At 36.5% G+C, this 19,532-nt stretch overlaps 1 protein-coding gene and 1 long non-coding RNA gene across 11 annotated transcripts in view; both read right to left on the bottom strand.

The window, feature by feature from the left end:
- The window catches only part of LOC309635486, a 215,389-nt gene extending 197,716 nt beyond the window's left edge, over positions 1–17,673 (bottom strand). The window contains exon 1 of the long non-coding RNA XR_014248855.1: positions 14,375–17,673. This is a non-coding gene — a long non-coding RNA (uncharacterized lncRNA). The remainder of the gene's footprint in view (positions 1–14,374) is intronic.
- NRG3 (neuregulin 3) overlaps positions 1–19,532 on the bottom strand; it is a 1,093,570-nt gene that overhangs the window by 572,802 nt on the left and 501,236 nt on the right. The window lies entirely within an intron of this gene.

Below are 19,532 nucleotides of genomic sequence, written 5' to 3'. Positions count from 1 at the left end.
ACAATGATGAAAGAAATTAAAGATGATGCAAACAGACGGAGAGATATACCATGTTGTTGGACTGGAAGAATCAATATTGTGAAAATGACTATATTACCCAAAGCAATCTACAGATTCAATGCAATCCCTATCAAATTACCAATGGCATTTTTTACAGAACTAGAAAAAAAATCTTAAAATTTGTATGGAGACACAAAAGACTCTGAATAGCCAAAGTGGTCTTGAGGGAAAAAAGCGGAGCTGGAAGGATCAGACTGCCTGATTTCAGACTATACTACAAAGCTACAGTCATCAAGACAATATGGTACTGGCACTAAAACAGAAATATAGATCAATGGAACAAGATAGAAAGCCCAGAGATAAACCCACGCACTTACGGTCAACTAATCTATGACAAAGGAGGCAAGGATATACAATGGAGAAGACAGTCTCTTCAATGAGTGGTGCTCGGAAAACTGGACAGCTACATGTAAAAGAATGAAATTAGAACACTCCCTAACACCATACACAAAAATAAACTCAAAATGGATTAGAGACCTAAATGTAAGACCAGACACTATAAAACTCTTAGAGGAAAACATAGGAAGAACACTCTTTGACATAAATCACAGCAAGATCTTTTTTGATCTACCTCCTAGAGTAATAGCAATAAAAACAAAAATAAACAAATGGGACCTAATGAAACTTCAAAGCTTTTGCAGAGCAAAGGAAACCATAAACAAGATGAAAAGACAACCCTCAGAATGGGAGAAAATATTTGCAAACGAATCAAAGGACAAATGATTAATCTCCAAAATATATGAACAGCTCATGCAGCTCAATATTAAGAAAAACAAGCAACCCAATCCAAAAAATGGGCAGAAGACCTAAATAGACATTTCTCCAAAGAGGACATACATATGCCCAAGAAGCACATGAAAAGCTGCTCAACATCACTAAGTATTAGAGAAATGCAAATCAAAACTACAATGAGGTATCACCTCACACCAGTTAGAATGGGCATCACCAGAAAATCTACAAACAACAAATAATGGAGAGGGTGTGGAGAAAAGGGAACCCCCTCTTGCACTGTTGGTGGGAATGTAAATTGATACAGCCACTATGGAGAACAGTATGGAGGTTCCTTAAAAAACTAAAAATAGAATTACCATATGACCCAGCAATCCCACTACTGGGCATATACCCAGAGAAAACCATAAGTCAAAAATACACATGCACTCCAATGTTCACTGCAGCACTATTTACAATAGCCAGGTCATGGAAGCAACCTAAATGCCCATCAACAGACGAGTGGATAAGGAAGATGTGGTATATATACACAATGGAATATTACTCAGCCATAAAAAGGAACGAAACTGGGTCATTTGTAGAGACGTGGATGAATCTAGAGACTGTCATACAGAGTGAAGTCAGAAAGAGAAAAACAAATATCGCATATTAACGCATATATGTGGAACCTAGAAAAATGGTACAGATGAACCAGTTTGCAGGGCAGAAATAGACACACAGATGTACAGAACGTATGGACACCAAGGGGGGAAAGCAGCAGTGGGTGGGGTTTGTGGTGTGATGAATTGGGCGATTGGGATTGACACGTATACACTGATGTGTACAAAATGGATGATTAATAAGAACCTGCTGTATAAAAATAAAACTCAAAAATTAAAAAAAAAAAAAAAAAAAGATAAAACTTTGGCTGGGTTTTGCAGCCAAGTGCCAGTTCAGAGGCTCTGCTGCTTTTCCCTAGCTTTGTGCACACAGTCGTGCTTGACAAAGCACCACACAGAAGAAAGGAGGGCTGGAGAGAGAAGCCCACGCCACACATTGCTCACCAGCCCAGACTGTGGATGTCCCACCCCCTAAATGGGAACCGGGCCCACAGGGGGATTGCATCCTGATTTGTTCCTCCTGTGTGGTCCCAGCGTCTGCCCAGCTGATGCATGAGGGGGTTTCGCTGGCTTCAGCTGCCTGCCTGTGGAGGAGGATGGACACACCGCAGGCCTCATGGGTGTCTGCTCCTCACAGGCCTGCTTTGTAAATATGCTTCCGCATCTGTTCCTCAGGGAATTGAGAGCCTGCCAAGCAGGGTGTGACATGAGAGAGGAAGAAGCCCCCTCACTCTCAACCCAGGAGAAGTGCTCTGTCTGGGCTTCCTGTTGGCACTGTGTGTCTACAGAGGTGACATCAGCCAGCACATTACAAAAATAGCACAGTGCCATGAAGGAGGACCTGGGTTCAAAGAAGCGACCGGAGAGAAGGCAGTCTTCGAATAGCAGTGCACAATTGACACATTGTAGCGGGATTTGTGAGGCGGTGTGTGTGTGTGAAATTTAGAAATAGGATGAAGGTATGTGGAAAAGTGGTGACTAGTAATCACTTGACGTGAACATGGCAGGCAGCATTATTGATTTCAGAATTTGTGGGATCTGAGGTCACCAAGGAGAATTTCTAACCCTTCAAAACATCCTCTGCACAAAGAAAGAAAAAATTCCAAATAAAAACTATCATAGAAGCAGCAGGCACAGGGAATGCAGTTTAAAGTGTACCCCTAACAGGGAGGTTAGTTTTTTCATTAACTTTGTCCTTTTCATAAGCCTTTACGAGAACTGACCAGATGCCTCCATCTCCGCCAGAAGCAGAGGTCCAGTGACCACACGTCTGCATCTCCTCTCAGCCCTATCCTTGGCAGGAGAGGTGACTCTAGCAGCCATCTTGCTTATGTTCCTAGTGATACAGCTCTTCTGGTTTTTCTTCCCAGGTAACAATGCATTCTTCAGCAATTGGACAAAGACAGGTCTAATACCAGTTCTCTCATCCTCAGCATGACAAGTGCCTTCCTTCCTTAGATATTTTTTTCCTACTTTATTGAGATATAATTGATGTATAGAAGTGTGAGTTTAAAGTGTACAATGTGATGACTTGATACATGTATACACTGCAAAATGTTTACCACATTTTTCCCCACTTTGGAATACCATTTTCCTTCTAGTAATGACTTCCTTTGAACCCTTTCCAGGACCTTCCCCCTTCCTTTCTTTCAACCAGTCAATGCCAGTCATGATGGAACAGCCTGAATGCCAACTGTATACAGGATTTTTATTCTCTCCCAGAGGGCTTCTTGCTGGACCTCATGCAAATTAGATGATGTAGCTTCTTCCTGGATCTTGGGATGTGAGATGATCCTAGTCTTAGCAGAATCCCAGCAAGATTCCTGTCTTACAGAACAATATGCCTTTGCTACCCATAGTTATGCCTTTGCTCTTAGTACCGATCACCAAAGGAGTTCAACGGAGTTCCATGAAACAGGCTTGGAGCTATAGATAAACTCTACTTAAGAAGTGAGAGCATTTCACCTGCATTCCATTTTAACCCATTCCTTACAGAAAAGTGAGCTACTCACGATGTCAAATAATTACCCTCCAGACATTCCTCACCTAACAACTTTCTTAATCTTGCACATTAAAGAAATGGTCATAACTATCACCAAAATCATAAAAAGCCTGCAAGAAGAGAAATACGACCTCACCCCAAGCAATATGTGATTTGAACAAACACTGCAGCCTGCAGATAACACCCCTTCCAGTTCGGAGTCCATTCAGCACGGCTTTTCTTTTTCATGGTTAGATTCATATCACACTGATACAAGTTCTGCCAGCCAAGCTATAATACTGCATTCTCCCAGGGCTCAGTAATATAAAATGATTTAGTGCTTTCAGCTTGAAAGATATTGCAATGAACACTGTGATTTATTAAACAAATGGGCTATTGTCCTAAATAAGTTTTAAATTATATATACCCGAGGAAATAGAGTTAACTAAAGTTTTAATGCTCTTAGCCTATTTTCTGCTTAGCAATTTATACAGACACATAAGCAGTTCAACTCGGAAAATGCAAGAGAAATTTATAACCGGAATCCTCCATACATAATCTCCTTAACTGAGTGTACGTTTTGGCATTTATTAGTACACAAAGTCAACTTCCCACACATCCTTCTTATATCCAGGCAACTGTCTATATATTTACTGGACTCATACATCATCGTATTCTAAACACTTGGTCTACCAGAAAAATATGCTAATTGTAGAGGACAGCATCTCCTATATTGAATGTTAGTGGCATTTTGGAATATTATTTGTCGCTTTATCACAGAAGAGCGGTAGGAAATAGAAATGACAGGAGCAGTTAAAGCCAGAGGAATCTAGGCAATACATTGAAAAGCTGCCATCTCTTATTCTCATTTCACATTGGTGAAGACAGCAGAGTGTGATAACAGTAGATGAGATATTTTCATTTAATCTTTTAAATGTATTGGCTTAGAAATGTGAGTGGAATTCACACGGGGCAATTCTAATGCTTTTCCTAGTTTCATCTTTTGCACACACTTGAAAAAGAATTCAACTTTGGCAGCACTATTTCTGAGAATTGTTGTAACAGAGAAAGAGAAAGGAGGCAAACTGGATGAGAATTTAAACTTAGTCACAGCCTGAGGATTTTATGGTTGTTTTTGCAGAAGACTGTAGGTACCCAGAAACAGTATGTATTAGGTAAGGTCTATTTCAGCTGTTATAATAAAGAAGTCCCCAAATAAAGTCATTTTTTAAAAGATAAAAGCTTTTTTCTTTTTAATGTATAACAATCCTTGGACAAACGATCTGGGTTAATGAGTGGACCCAATTTTGTTCCAGATGTTCATCCTATTGGGTGTTCTCATCTTCATGATTGGAAGGCAGGTCATGATCATTTCTGTGCTCTGATGTGTAGGAAGGGGAAAGACAAAGAGATTCCAAGGCAAAGGACTTTTCTTTTATGTGGAAGATGCCCCCAAACTATACACATCACTCCCACTCATGTCCCATTGGCTCTAATTAGGTCACATAGCCTTACCAAGCTACAACAGAGGACATGCAATGTGACCTACAGCTGGGAGGCCAGGTAGCCAGCTTAAACTTTGCCTGTTTATTCTTCACTGACATTTGAAGGGTATTTCCAGATTGATTATTTACTTCCAAACATCGCTCCAGGTTCCATTTAACTTCTTTCACCCATTTTGTGTTCTTTTCTCTTCCGGGTCCTCTTTCATGGTAGGATGATATAAGTAGCAGGATATTCCTTCTCAGACAGAGAAGACTGTAGGAGAAGCCTTTTAAAACTCTAACTCATATCCAACCCAGGCATCTCAGACAGTGCTTTGAAATAGTCGATAAATAGATGTATTGAATCACTGAGTGAATTGCAAGTAGTAATGTTGTCAAATGTGCATGATTAGATTTCAATATGGCAAAATGTTTTCTGGAGGGAAAATATTTGTCACCATGACCAAAAGCTAACAAAAATGACCTTGTTTAGTGATTACACAGATACACACAGAACACTCAAAATCGTGTTTCCCCAAAAGTGCGTTTGTAACCCAGCAGCCAAGGACTCTCCCATCTATGTCATCTTTACCCTTGCTCTGAATCCAGCCTCCTCAGAACTGACACCCACAGCCCTAGCCATAGCAAACCTACAGGGCATGGGTATCTGCAGACTCACAGGTGCTTCCTTCTGCCCCTAGGCTCTTGCACCCTTGATTGCACTCTCTCTTCTGCCCAACTACAACCTAAAGGCAAAATTAGGCCTTTCTGCCAATCCCCCTCTGTAGAAAAATGGACTAATTTATCTTTTTGTCTCTTAGAGAGTTACCTTGCTTTTCCCTGAACTCCCAATACTAGCTGAATTCTAGGTCCAGAGAAATCACTTTTGCAATAAGGTGGTTCCTATACCTTATCCAAATTACATACGCTTGAAAGTGTAAAAAACACTATTAATAATTATGTAGGTGTAAACCGGGATTGTCATGGGCAAATCAGATACGTGGTCCCCCTTTTTGCAAAGCAATTTCCCTAAAATAACTTGTGAGGAATATAATTCTACTTGAGGATTCATATTTAAATTGCCACTCTGGGAATATTCTAAAAGCTTATTGGAGAATTTTGATCAATTATAATGAAAAAGGCTGAAAAATTAAGCCACCTTAGGTCACTTCACCCAACCAGTGACATAGAGAAATGTCATCAAAGGAAGTAGAGGCAAAATCTTCTAAATGGTCTTCTGAAAGGAGGTCGGTAAGAGCCAGAAACTTACCACTACTGGTGGAGAAAGAATGTGAATTAAGATACAAAACATCACTGTGGATAGAGAGTTTCATAGATATTCTAGGGTTTTTTTTTTCCTCCATAATATGCCAGTGAAGTAGGTATTATAAAAATCCCTATTTTTATTGAATAGAAAAGAAACTGAACTTCAGTGTGGTTAAGTGATTTTTTTTTTAACATCTTTATTGGAGTATAATGGCTTTACAATGCTGTGTTAGTTTCTGCTGTATAACAAAGTGAATCAGTTATACATATACATATGTTCCCATATCTCTTCCCTCTTGCATCTCCCTCCCTCCCACCCTCCCTATCCCACCCCTCTAGGTAGTCACAAAGCACAGAGCTGATCTCCCTGTGCTATGCGGCTGCTTCCCACTAGCTATCTATTTTATGTTTGGTAGTGTATATATGTCCATGCCACTCTCTCACTTTGTCACAGCTTACCCTTCCCCTGCCCCATATCCTCAAGTCCATTCTCTAGTAGGTCTGTGTCTTTATTCCCATCTTGCCCCTAGGTTCTTCATGACCTTTTTTTTTCCTTCTTCTTCTTAGATTCCATATATATGTGTTAGCATATGGTATTTGTTTTTCTCTTTCTGACTTACTTCACTGTATGACAGACTCTAGGTCCATCCACCTCACTACAAATAACTCAATTTCGTATCTTTTTATGGCTGAGTAATATTCCATTGTATATATGTGCCACATCTTCTTTATCCATTCATCTGTTGATGGACACTTCGGTTGTTTCCATGTCCTGGCTATTGTAAATAGAGCTGCAATGAACATTTTGGTACATGACTCTTTTTGAATTATAGTTTTCTCAGGGTATATGCCCAGTAGTGGGATTGCTGGGTCATATGGTAATTCTATTTTTAGTTTTTTAAGGAACCTCCATACTGTTCTCCATAGTGGCTGTATCAATTTACATTCCCACCAACAGTGCAAGAGTGTTCCCTTTTCTCCACACCCTCTCCAGCATTTATTGTTTCTAGATTTTTTGATGATGGCCATTCTGACTGGTGTGAGATGATATCTCATTGTAGTTTTCATTTGCATTTCTCTAATGATTAATGATGTTGAGCATCATTAATCATTGTTTGTTGGCAATCTGTATATCTTCTTTGGAGAAATGTCTATTTAGGTCTTCGGCCCATTTTTGGATTGGGTTGTTTGTTTTTCTGATATTGAGCTGCATGAGCTGCTTGTAAACTTTGGAGATTAATCCTTTGTCAGTTGCTTCATTTGCAATTATTTTCTCCCATTCTGAGGGTTGTCTTTTGGTCTTCTTTATGGTTTCCTTTGCTATGCAAAAGCTTTTAAGTTTCATTAGGTCCCATTTGTTTATTTTTGTTTTTATTTTGTTTTTATTTCCATTTCTCTAGGAGGTGGGTCAAAAAGGATCTTGCTGCGATTTATGTCAGAGTGTTCTGCCTATGTCTTCCTCTAAGAGTTTTATAGTGTCTGGCCTTATATTTAGGTCTTTAATCCATTTTGAGTTTATTTGAGTTTATTTTTGTGTATAGGTGTTAGGGAGTGTTCTAATTTCATACTTTGGTTAAGTGATTTGATTGGCTGACCAGAGATTCAAATCCAGGTCTATGTGACTGGACACAGTCCAAAGGACAATAAATGGCCCAAGTAGCCCATCAAATGTACCTGCCAGACAGAATTTCCAACAGCTGTACCTTTGACAATTGAGAATTATGGTTACTTTTTAAAGTCAATGATTTCAGAAAGTCACACTCTACATACATTTTTATCTCCATAAGACAAGCTATTGACCTAACCAAAACTTTTCTAAACCATTTTATGTCCAGAAATTACCCATATATATGTGGTTGAATATATGTATAAGCATAAAACTATTTATTGGACATTACCTGTAATTTTGAGTTTCAATAGCCACTTGCATTTTATTAATTCAGAATATTAGTTTGCATATCCATCAATTAGTTTATCTGCTGCCACGTAAAAAGTACATATTAATGTATTTTACTGCTCTTCCCTATTAAAAATAAGTAGCTGGCCACTGAAAATGTGTGGGATACTTGTTGATTATATGTTAATCTGAGCAGCATGTCCTCTGAGGGATAACTCAGAGCAATGCATAAGGATATGAGAATGTAAAGTAGAAAGAGAAAATCTCTTGTGAGACAAATTTTTGATCTCCGGTGACTCATAGGTGGTGAAAGCTGGGATGAAGCGGGACCCTTCACCGTGAAGCAATGATTACTGAGGGTTTGACTCTTCAAAACCATACTAACAGTTATTTCTGTTTCCTGTCAGCTTGGAAAAAGCACGCATTTGTGAGTCGATTATGATGCGCACTCACTAGCTCTATTACCTGTAGCAACTCACTACGACACTAAGACTCAGTTTTCCCGTCTTCTAAAATGTGGTTTTAATGCCAACTTTACTATGTGATTTGGAAAAACTGTGATATGTTAGGCAGCTCAAAAATATTTCTTATATTTTCTCCTCTCCACTCCCCAGCCCTTATACCAGTGGTTTTAGAACTCTTGTTTAAGAATAACCCTGGGATATTCTGTAAAATACAGATTTATGGGGTCCCTGTCCCCAGCCCACTGACTTAGCAAATACGGAATGAAGCTCCAATATATGTATTTTAACATGCTCCAGCAAGTGACTCAGACGCAGGTAATTTGTGGAGCATACTTTGTGGGACACTGTCTTATAACATCCCTCTGAATCAACATTTGGTTGGGAGGCTAGAAAGATGATACTATCTTGGGGGTGTGGGGACAGGGAATGTATTACTTCACGTTTAAGTAAAGGTCAATTCTTGCCTCTCTACCAGGCTAGGTTTCTAGATTCTCTAAGACAGAATCACTGATTAGTTCTCTTGTTACTGTTAATATGATTTCTATCACTTCTTAACATACTTAGAGGCCAAAATGTTACAAATGTACGTGATACAGAGGTTACTATTTCTTAAAGAAATATCAGGCCTCTGAAATATTTGCCTTATTACATTTTTTAGTAATTTCATTAATTTTTGAAATGTTATCCAAGGGCATATAGCAATTCTGCCTCATAACTTGATTCTGCCCTCTATTATCCTGTCCTACAAGACACCAATATTTCTAGCTTCTCACAAATAATTCTAGAGATATAATTCTTACATTTAATTCTATGCATATATAAACAAATACCCTCTATGTTTATACAAATAATTATGTACCTTTGTTTACCTTGGTTTTCTATGATTACAAAATACCTAAAAATAGAATTACCATATGATCCAACAATTCCACTCCTGGGCATACATCCAGAGAAAACTCTAATTCTAAAAGATACACACACCCCTACGTTCACAGCAGCACTATTCACAATAGCCAGGACATGGAAACAACCTAAATGTCCATCAACAGATGAATGGATAAAGAAGATGTGGTACACATATACAATGGAATACTACTCAGCCACAAAAAACAACAATAATGCCATTTGCAGCCATATAGATGCAATTAGAGATTATCATACTAACTGAAGTAAGTGAAAAAGAGAAAGACAAATACAGTATGATATCACTTATATATGGAATCTAAAATATGACACAAATGACACAAATGAACCTATCTATGAAACAGAAACAGAATCATGGACATGGAGAACAGACTGGTGGTTGCCAATGGTGAGGTTGGGGGATGGATGGAGTGGAAGCCTGGGGTTAGCAGATGTAAGCTTTTATATATAGAATAGATAAACAACAAGGTCCTACTGTATAGCCCAGAGAACTATCAATATATTCAATATTCTATGATAAACTATAATGGAAAAGAATATTAAAAAAATATTAAAAAAAGAATGTGTATATATATAATATATATATATACATATACAATTGAATCACTTTGCTGTACAGCAGAAATTAACACAACATTGTAAATCAATAAAAAAATTAAAACTAAAAAAATCTTAGAATATATTCCACATTTTTTTCCTAAAAAGCTTCTCTGTTTTATATTTATGACACATTAGTTTAGCATTGATGAGGGTCCCATAACATATTTAACAATTCTTCTGCTAAGGGACATTGTTTCCAACCTTTTGTTGTTCCAGTGAAGTGATGAAATAAATGTCCATCCTCGGATGAATGGATAAAGAAGATGTGGCACATACATACAATAGAATATTACTCAGCCATAAAAAGAAACGAAATTGAGTTATTTGTATTGAGGTGGATGGACCTAGAGTCTGTCATACAGAGTGAAGTAAGTCAGAAAGAGAAAAACAAATACAGCATGCTAACACATATATATGGAATCTAAGGGGAAAAAAAAAAAAAAAAGGCCATGAAGAACCTAGTGGCAAGACGGGATTAAAGACACAGACCTACTAGAGAATGGACTTGAGGATATGGGGAGGGGGAAGGGTAAGATGTGACAAAGTGAGAGAGTGGCATGGACATATATACACTACCAAACATAAAATAGATAGCTAGGGGGAAGCAACCCCATAGCACAGAGAGATCAGCTCTGTGCTTTGTGACCACCTAGAGGGGTGGTATACGCAGGGTGGGAGGGAGGGAGATGCAAGAGGGAAGAGATATGGGAACATATGTATATGTATAACTGATTCACTTTGTTGTGAAGCAAAAACTAACACACCATTGTAAAGCAATTATACTCCAATAAAGATGTTAAAAAAAAATAAAAAAGAATCCACCTGCCAATGCAGGGGACACAGGTTCAATCCCTGGTCCAGGAAGATTCCACATGCCATGGAGCAAAAAAGCCCGTGCGCCACAACTACTGAGCCTGCGCTCAAGAGCCCACAAGCCACAACTACTGAGCCTGCATGCCGCAACTACTGAAGCCTGCACACTCTAGGGCCCGCATGCTGTAATTATTGAGCCCGCGTGCTGCAACTACTGAAGCCCGTGTGCCTAGAGCCCATGATCTGCAACAAGAGAAGACCCTGCAATGAGAGAAGCCCACACACCACAATGAAGAGTAGCCCCCACTCACTGCAACTAGAGAAATCCTGCGCACAGCAACGAAGACCCAACCCAGCCAAAAACTAAATAAATAATAAAATAAATAAAATAAGATCTAAGAACGCATGAATACTTCAGATGGCATATCAAGCAGAAAGAGTATAATCATAAGAGGTTTTTTTAAAATTTTGTTGAAGTATAGTTGATTTATAATGTTTTGTTGGTTTCTGGTATACAGCAAAGTGATATATATTATATATATATATATATATATATATATACACACACACACACACACACACACACACACACACATATATATATATATATTCTTTTCCATTATGGTTTATTATAGGATATTGAATATAATTCCCTGTGCTATACAGTAGGACCTTGTTGTTTATCTATTTTGTATATAGTAGTTTGTATCTGCTAATCCCAAACTCCTAATTTATCCCTCCCTCACCCCTTTTCCCCTTTGGTAACCATAAATTTGTTTTCTATGTCAAAAAAAGAGGAAATTACTTTTCATTTTGCTAGGATATCTATAAGGTTGAAAGGGAAGTGCTAGATCAAACGATAGGTACATTTCTAATTTAGAAACAAATTGTCCTCTACTGTAGCAATTTATACTTCCACAATGTACACCTATGTTTATTTTCCTACCTTCTTATCAACATATTATCAAACTCTGTTCTTTGACATAATGATGGGTTAAAATTTGGTATCTCAGTATAAATGAGTGAGATTTTTTTTTTTCTGAAGCAGACACAGCCTTCCTCCCCACAAACACACACATAGTTACCGGCTCTATATTAATGCTATGATAATTATTTTCTCTTAGTTTAATTACTGATTTACTTTTAAATGAGAAATCTTTCTAGAAGAAAAATGAAGGCAGTATTATAAGTCACAAAAGTTGATGACGATCAGCGATTTCTGTGTCCACTGCTGATGCGTGCCCAGAATTAACTTTCCCATCCTGACTGATTTTGCAGGAAAAGGCAATTCACAGGCAAATGTGAAGGTTCATCTATTAAAACTATCAAATTTGCATATGTTTGCAAGCTAAAAGAACTTTCAAAATGTTCAGTCTTTCCTTTCCCTGTTTGTTAAGGTACATTCATTTCCTTGCACATGACCTTCTGAAAAGCAGGGATGTTGGTGAGAACAGCTGGAAGGCAGGAGACACTGTAATCTGTCCATGCACATGTCAGCCAATCAGCCTGGCAGCGCTATTATATGAATAAGTGGAAATAGGAATGTCAGTCAAAGCACCTGTGTGTAATCTTTCTTGAAAATACAATTTTTTAGACAATGAAGAGATTCGAATGACAGCATATTTATATTTTTGTTTTATGAGAAAATATCACTTTGTTTAAAACAAGTCAATACTTATATAGAAGTAAAAAAAAAAGTTATGGTTTTTATTTCCTATGAGCAAAGAAAAAGAATAAGGTTAAAGCTGGTAAAGTAACTGGGGAAGATGAAATATGGTATGGTACATTAGAAAAAAAACTGCCAAGATCGAATTAACTCTTGTGTTTAGAACAACAGCTCCAAAGAAGTGATTTTATAAAACATATTGCTGGACAGTTAATTTCTGTTTAATGTGACATTGAAAAAGTGGATCTTTCAGAGTATAAAGGAAAATAGTGAAAATATCTTCAAAATGAGTCAATGATACTTTTGTGTGACCTCTAAATTAAACATTTTATAAGAATTCTCCAGATAAAATGAGAAACTGTTCAAGAAGAAAAAAATTTTAAAATGCATCTATGAAGACTTTGTCTATACTCCATGTTTTAAACCAAAATTTATGATGACATAATAAGATTTAGGCTGAATATTTCACTCTCAAGCTCAACACACCCTCATTATGATACTAGGCAAATACACAACTAACAATTTAATATCCAAATAAATTCATGTCATTTTATTGTTAATGTCCGCATCCCTTATCTCCTTGCATAAAAGGACCATTAATAAGGAGCCATACTAAAAATAATTGTACGTATATCCAAACACCAAAGGAATATTTCTATGCTTGAGGATTTAGATAGTTGAAGTTTTGCTGCTTATAAACAATTATTAATGAAAACCTTTTCTTTTTCATGGCCTTTAAAAAAATGCCCCAAAATGTTAGACTTATTGTTCTACAACAGAAAGGGTAGATTAATGGAAGATAAAAGTAAACAAATGTGCTTAAACTATTATAACAATTTATATCTCATGTAAAAGCCTTGTGGAAAAATGATTTTACTCACACAATTGTTTTTCCTCCAGCTGAATCACAATTCACTACTATTGCTCAATATATATCCAAAAGTTAAAGTAGTTTTAAAATAAAATACTTATTATTGCAAAAATTAATGGATGTTCAGTGAAAGACAATTTGAGAAGTAGAAATGTGGTTTAATACCTAAAACATGATATTTAGTGTTTTTTTTTCTTTTCTTTCTTTCTTTCCTTCCTTCCCCTCCTGTCCCCCCTCCCTCCCTTCCTTTTTTATCTCTTTACAATTTCCATTAGGGCAATTCACTTTATAAACATACCTCATTAAGCATTTTTAAACAAAATTTGTATTCTATCTTTGTATCTAAAACCACATCAACTTAAAATTAGAGAAATGTAACTCAAAACTACACTGAGGTATCACCTCACATCAGTCAGAATGGCCATCATCAAAAAGTCTGCAAACAATAAATGCTGGAGAGGGTGTAGAGAAAAAGGAACCCTCCTACACTCGTGGTGGGAATGTAAATTGCTGCAGTCTCTATGGAGAACAGTATGGAGGTTCCTTAAAAAACTAAAAATAGAGCTACCATATGATCTAGCAATCACACTCTTGGGCATACACCCAGAGAAAACCATAATTCAAAAAGATGCATGCACCCCAGTGTTCATTGCAGCACTATTTACAATAGACAGGACATGGGAGCAACCTAAATGTCCATCGACAGAGGAATGGATAAAGAAGATGTGGTACATATATAGAATGGAATATTACTCAGCCATGAAAAAGAATGAAATATTGCCATTTGCAGCAACATGGATGGACACAGAGATTGTCGTATTAAGTGAAGTAAGTCAGACAGAGGACAAATATCTTACAATATCACTTATATGTGGAATCTAAAAAAAATGGTACAAATGAATTTGTCCACAAAACAGAAATAGAGTTACAGATGTAGGAGACAATCTTATGGTTACCAGGGTGAAAAGGGGGGGAAGGATCAACTGGGAGATTAGGTTTGACATATACACACTACTATACATAAAATAGATAACTAATAAGGACCCACTGTATAGCACAGGGAACTCTACTCAATACTCTGTAATGGCCTATATGGGAGAAGAATCTAAAAAAGCGTGGATATATGTATGTGTATAACTGATTCACTTTGCTGCACAGCAAAAAAGTAACACAACACTGTAAATCAACTATACTCCAATAAAATTTTTAAAAATTAAAATAAATAAATAGAAAAAATTTTATAGTAACAATTTCCATTAGTAGTGAAGTATTATGATTCACTTGTTTATGAAACATTGCCCCTCCTTCTTTGAATGGATTCTCTCCATTTTAGTTATGCCTAATCTGACTCAGCTCAGTGATGAGCGGAACCTCTGAGCAACGTTTTGGAAAAGGGAAAAAAGCTTGGTCCATGTGGTTTTTGAAATGTCACCTATAAGTGAATATCATTCCATTCACTTTGTGTATTATCCACGTGTTCCCTGTTCCAGAATTACTTTTTATATCTTTTCTCCAAGTGAATTTGTAACTATTACTGTTAGTCTTGACTGAGGAGAAAATAGGTATAATAAACACATACATCTAAACAGATACAAAGTTTATTAAGACAAAACAAAATCCCACGAGTCATGTATAAAGAAAAACCTAAAAAACAGAAATAAGTATTTTTAATGGTGAAAAAAAAAAAGACCACTCAAATGTGAATAAAATTAAATAAGCCTGTCAATATTAATATAATAGAATTAAGGTGTTAAGTAAATTAATGACGGCAGCTTATAGTGATAAAATTATACTCAAAATTAACTATGTCAAAAAGGTTTTATTTGAAATGAATAGCAGATTAATGTTTAGTTACGCTGTAAAATCATTTTTTAAGTACACGTGAGACAAATGACCATAAACACATCTGATTGGTAAAAATAATGGCATAAAGGATATGAGCAGCATCATTAACAAGGGTAATTAAATAGAAAGATTTTGAATGTTGCACCTTTGAGTTAATAAATTGCCTTTTTAATGAAACATTTAGAAAAAAAAGGCTACTAATTCGTCCATGATGAAAATCCTTACTTATTCCAAGATCGGCATATTTAGCAATGTAGATGTACAAATGTGGTCTATATGTGATCTATAAAGATCACAATCTCAGACAACAGTGATGTAAACTTTTGAAATATAATTTTAAACAATATTCTCTCCTTCTATATTTTAATCTCTTTGCCAAATAACAATTGGGTCACGATGGAAATTGGGGCACAGCAACGTCCTATTTAAAAAAAAAATTACATGCAGCTCACACAAAAAAAGTCATAGTGTGAAGTACTTCTGTTATTAGAAAGAAAAAGAAAATAAAGCTTTTAACCTAATTTAACCAAAATTACACAAATAATGACGTGAATGCTTAAAAAGTTTTAAAAAAGGTAAAAACAAATAATTTTAATAAGTGAAAAAAATAGCTAAAATTCATTGAAATTTTTAGAATATATTTAATGGCCTAATAAATGCACTCAACTGGGGAAAAAAAACATTTAAAAAGAAGGAGATATATAAATATATTTAAATTGTACAATAAAATTACGAAATAAATGGACAATACTTTCCTGAGTTATAGAAAAGAGAAAGATAGCAACAAGACTGTCAAAAAACTATGCTACTGAAAGGGATCCTGGTAGGTTCATTTATTGGTAAATTCATTTAAAATACAAAGCAACCTTAATATAGCTGTTGCACAAATTGCTCTGAAATTTGGGAAATAAATGGAGCCTTTTTTAAGGTATTCTGTGAAGTAAAACATATCTAACATAATAGAACTTTAATAAAAATTTAAGCCAGGCCAATTGCATTAATGAATATTAAATTAAAATCTTAAGTACATTATTAGTGGTTGCAATTAAGCAATAGGATTAAATTTATGCTATGAATGCGAGGATATTCCTATACAGGCAAAACTATTAGTTTAATACACCGTATGAATAGGTTAATAAGAATAAAGCATTCCATTAGATGTGTTTTGATAAAAAGGTCTATGCACAAATATTTATCCATACCCAATAAAAATATATTGAAATATATGGACTAACTCTTTATAGTCTGGTACAAAATAAAAATATTTTTAATAAACTATTTGATTTAATATCAGTTTAGACTGTTAAATCAATAAAATAATATGTGAAAAACAAATAAGAACACTTAATAATGGAAGCTTGTAAGGCAAAAGATGAATTATTTTCATCCTGCATGATTACAAGCTTGCAAATGGCAACTAACATTCTGACTAACAGAAATGTTTAGTCCATAGGTATCTAGATATAAGATAAAAATACAAAAATTAGTACCTTTCCTATATCATTATAAAATATATATATATATATATATAAGGGCTACTGTATACTACTAGTTAAGCAATAAAAAAATATAGGTTTAAAATCATCAACAAGGACTGTGGATGAAAACAAAAATAAATCTATAGATTATCAAAAGAGTATTGCAGAAGCACTTGAATAAATGCACAGAAATGCCACTTATGTGGAGGAAAAAATGAAATATTATAAAAATGAATATCTCTAGCCAAGACTCTAAGTCTATGGGCAAAAATATTAATAGCACTTCTCCCTGTAGGCTGGTATTGCCACTGCTTTTTCTTTTTTTCTTTTTAATCTGCATTCTATAAACATAACAAAATGGGACTGTATTTCTTTAAAAGTAATACAAATAAACATAAAACTTAATGGGGTGTTATGATTTAAGGATATCAAAGTATAGTCAGATAAAGTAGAACAGTGAAGAAAAAATAAATTGTAGTACCAGGAATTAAAACCCACTCAAAAGCAAAGTTAATTAAAGCAATGTGGAATGGCATATAAGAGGAAATATTATTTAAACCACACTCAAGAAAAAGTTCATACATTATACACATACACACACACATACAAAAGTAAGAAACACATTAACACAAGAAAGGAAAGGATTCTTCAAAAATGATTTGGCTGTTTTATCATTTTTTCAATATACAAAATGACCATGTGTTCTGGCACGTCCAGCATAGTTCAAGTTTAATCCTCACAACAATCCTACTGAGCAGGTAGCTATTATCATACCCGCTTTACAGATGAGAAAACTGACTAGAGGAAAGTTAAATGAATTTTGCTATTCTTAAAGCTAGTAAGTGATGAAGTGATAATTTTTGATCACGTTTGGTTTTTTTGTTTTTGTTTTTGTTAGCTCAATGAATGATGCTGTCCAGATGCCCAAACCAGAAATTTGTCAAGTCTCCTTGAATCTCCTCTTTCCCTCATACCTTTCTTCTTCCACTAGCAAATAAATCTTGTGATTTACCTCCTTCAAATCTATCTTTATTTCCTCTTTAAATTCTCGCTACCGATATTTCTTTAGATCATTGCCTCAGCCTTTCTTAATCTAAAGGCTTTCTTTAATTCATGCTCTTTTAAGATAGCTTTGCTCCTCGGTCATCGATGAGGGATGTGAAGCTCATTTTCCCCCAAAGGTGTTAGCTCACTTTTCAGGCAATGAAAATGGAGCAGGGACAAAGGCTAGACATTCTCAGACTTGCAGACCTCCAAGAATTAGAACGGAGGTAAAATGAGCTTGAAAGCGAGACTCCCAGGTGCCAGGAATCCACAGTTAATGTCGCTCCCTCCTACCACACCATTCCTCAGATCCAGGTTTCAACCTCAGTCCTCCAGTGGGGAAACATCTTTAGGAAGAACCGCTCTTTTCAGTGTAACCCATCACTCTTGGGGGTTTGGAGAAAGAAAGACACAGGAATGACTGCCTGAGCCTAATGAGTACTCACCTGTTCCTTCTGTTCCCCAGCCACGTGCACTGCCCTGATTTTATCAGTGGCCTCAGCCTTAGAGCCTGAGCCACGCCGGTGTGAATACCAGTACACCAGGCGCCACCACAGATGGGGAAAAGCAAGAGCAAGCTTTCAGGAGCTCTTTTCCCAGGTTACCCCACAGCCATCCCAGCTGTCTCCTACTCTAGGCTTCTGACAGCACATACTGGAAAGTTCAAAACTCTCTCTCCCCATCAGCGGTTTTCCACAGGGGTTGCTCACCGTGTTTTCCCTATGTTGGTGCTGTCTCTCCAGAGTTTCTCTAGGCTAATGTGAGGGAAGTTACAAGTATAACTCCTCCTTCCATTAGTTCTCTCCCCTGCAACTAAACTGATCCTTCTGAACAAACCAGAGAAACAAACAAAACAATCCTCCATAAACAGTTGTAGAAAGTTCTCAAGTCCCCAACTACTATTAGTGGCATTAGTGGCTGAAAGCCCAAGATTCTCCCTTTCATTTGATTGGCCAAATCTTTCTGCCCCCCCCCCGCCCCTTTTTAGTTCAAACACCTGGTGGAGGAAGAAGGTTAAGTTCTATCAGCTACAAGCGTTGTTACTGTAGTCTTTGCCACAAGGTGGCACCATTGAGGAAAGCGGTAACCCTTCAAAGTATCCTAATCCATCAAGACTTGGAAGCTTTGCTTGCAGAAATTCCAACCAAGAGGGGTTAGTCTCTCTGCTTCCCAGGATGATAGGATTTTTTTTTTTTTTTTTTAAACTCCCACTCAAAATCCCAAAGTAGAGGAGCCAGAAGAGAATGTTCCACCTCCACTATATGATAATACAAAATCAGCTTAGTTTCTAGGCTGTAAATTAGAGCCTGGGTCACCACTCTTACTCTTCTGCCTTCTCCTTGGGAGCTCACCTTTAGAGCTTTTGGTGTCCCTTCCTGCTGTGAATCTTAACCAGATCACTCTCTTCTACCCAGACAAGTCCCCTTCACTTTGAATTTGGAGGAGCATGATTTTGGTTCTTGATCTCTTCTCTCCTAAAATGCCTTGAGCTCCTTGTTATATTAACTGCTTATTCTTCTTGAGAATTCTGCATTCCAAGGGGTCTGGGAAGGGGCGGGCTAATACACACACACACAAACAACAGGCACACACAGATGCATACAAATGATTTACCCTTATCCTACCATACTGTCTCATACTTACAAAGAGGGCCTGTTTAAATAAAAGAATGTTTGCTACAAAGCAACTTACTGTGCTTGCACATACAGAGAATGAAATGGAAGTTTCTACAGATCAAGGTATATAATATGTGCATAAAATGAACGTTACTCACTTGCTTAATATTCCTTACTGTTTTGCCGTTGCCTTCA

Source organism: Balaenoptera borealis (assembly GCF_965194805.1).
Source record: "Balaenoptera borealis genome assembly, chromosome: 10".
NCBI classification, from domain to species: Eukaryota; Metazoa; Chordata; class Mammalia; order Artiodactyla; family Balaenopteridae; genus Balaenoptera; species Balaenoptera borealis.
Note: the sequence above shows the minus strand (reverse complement) of the source record. Positions and strands in the feature narration are given on the sequence as shown.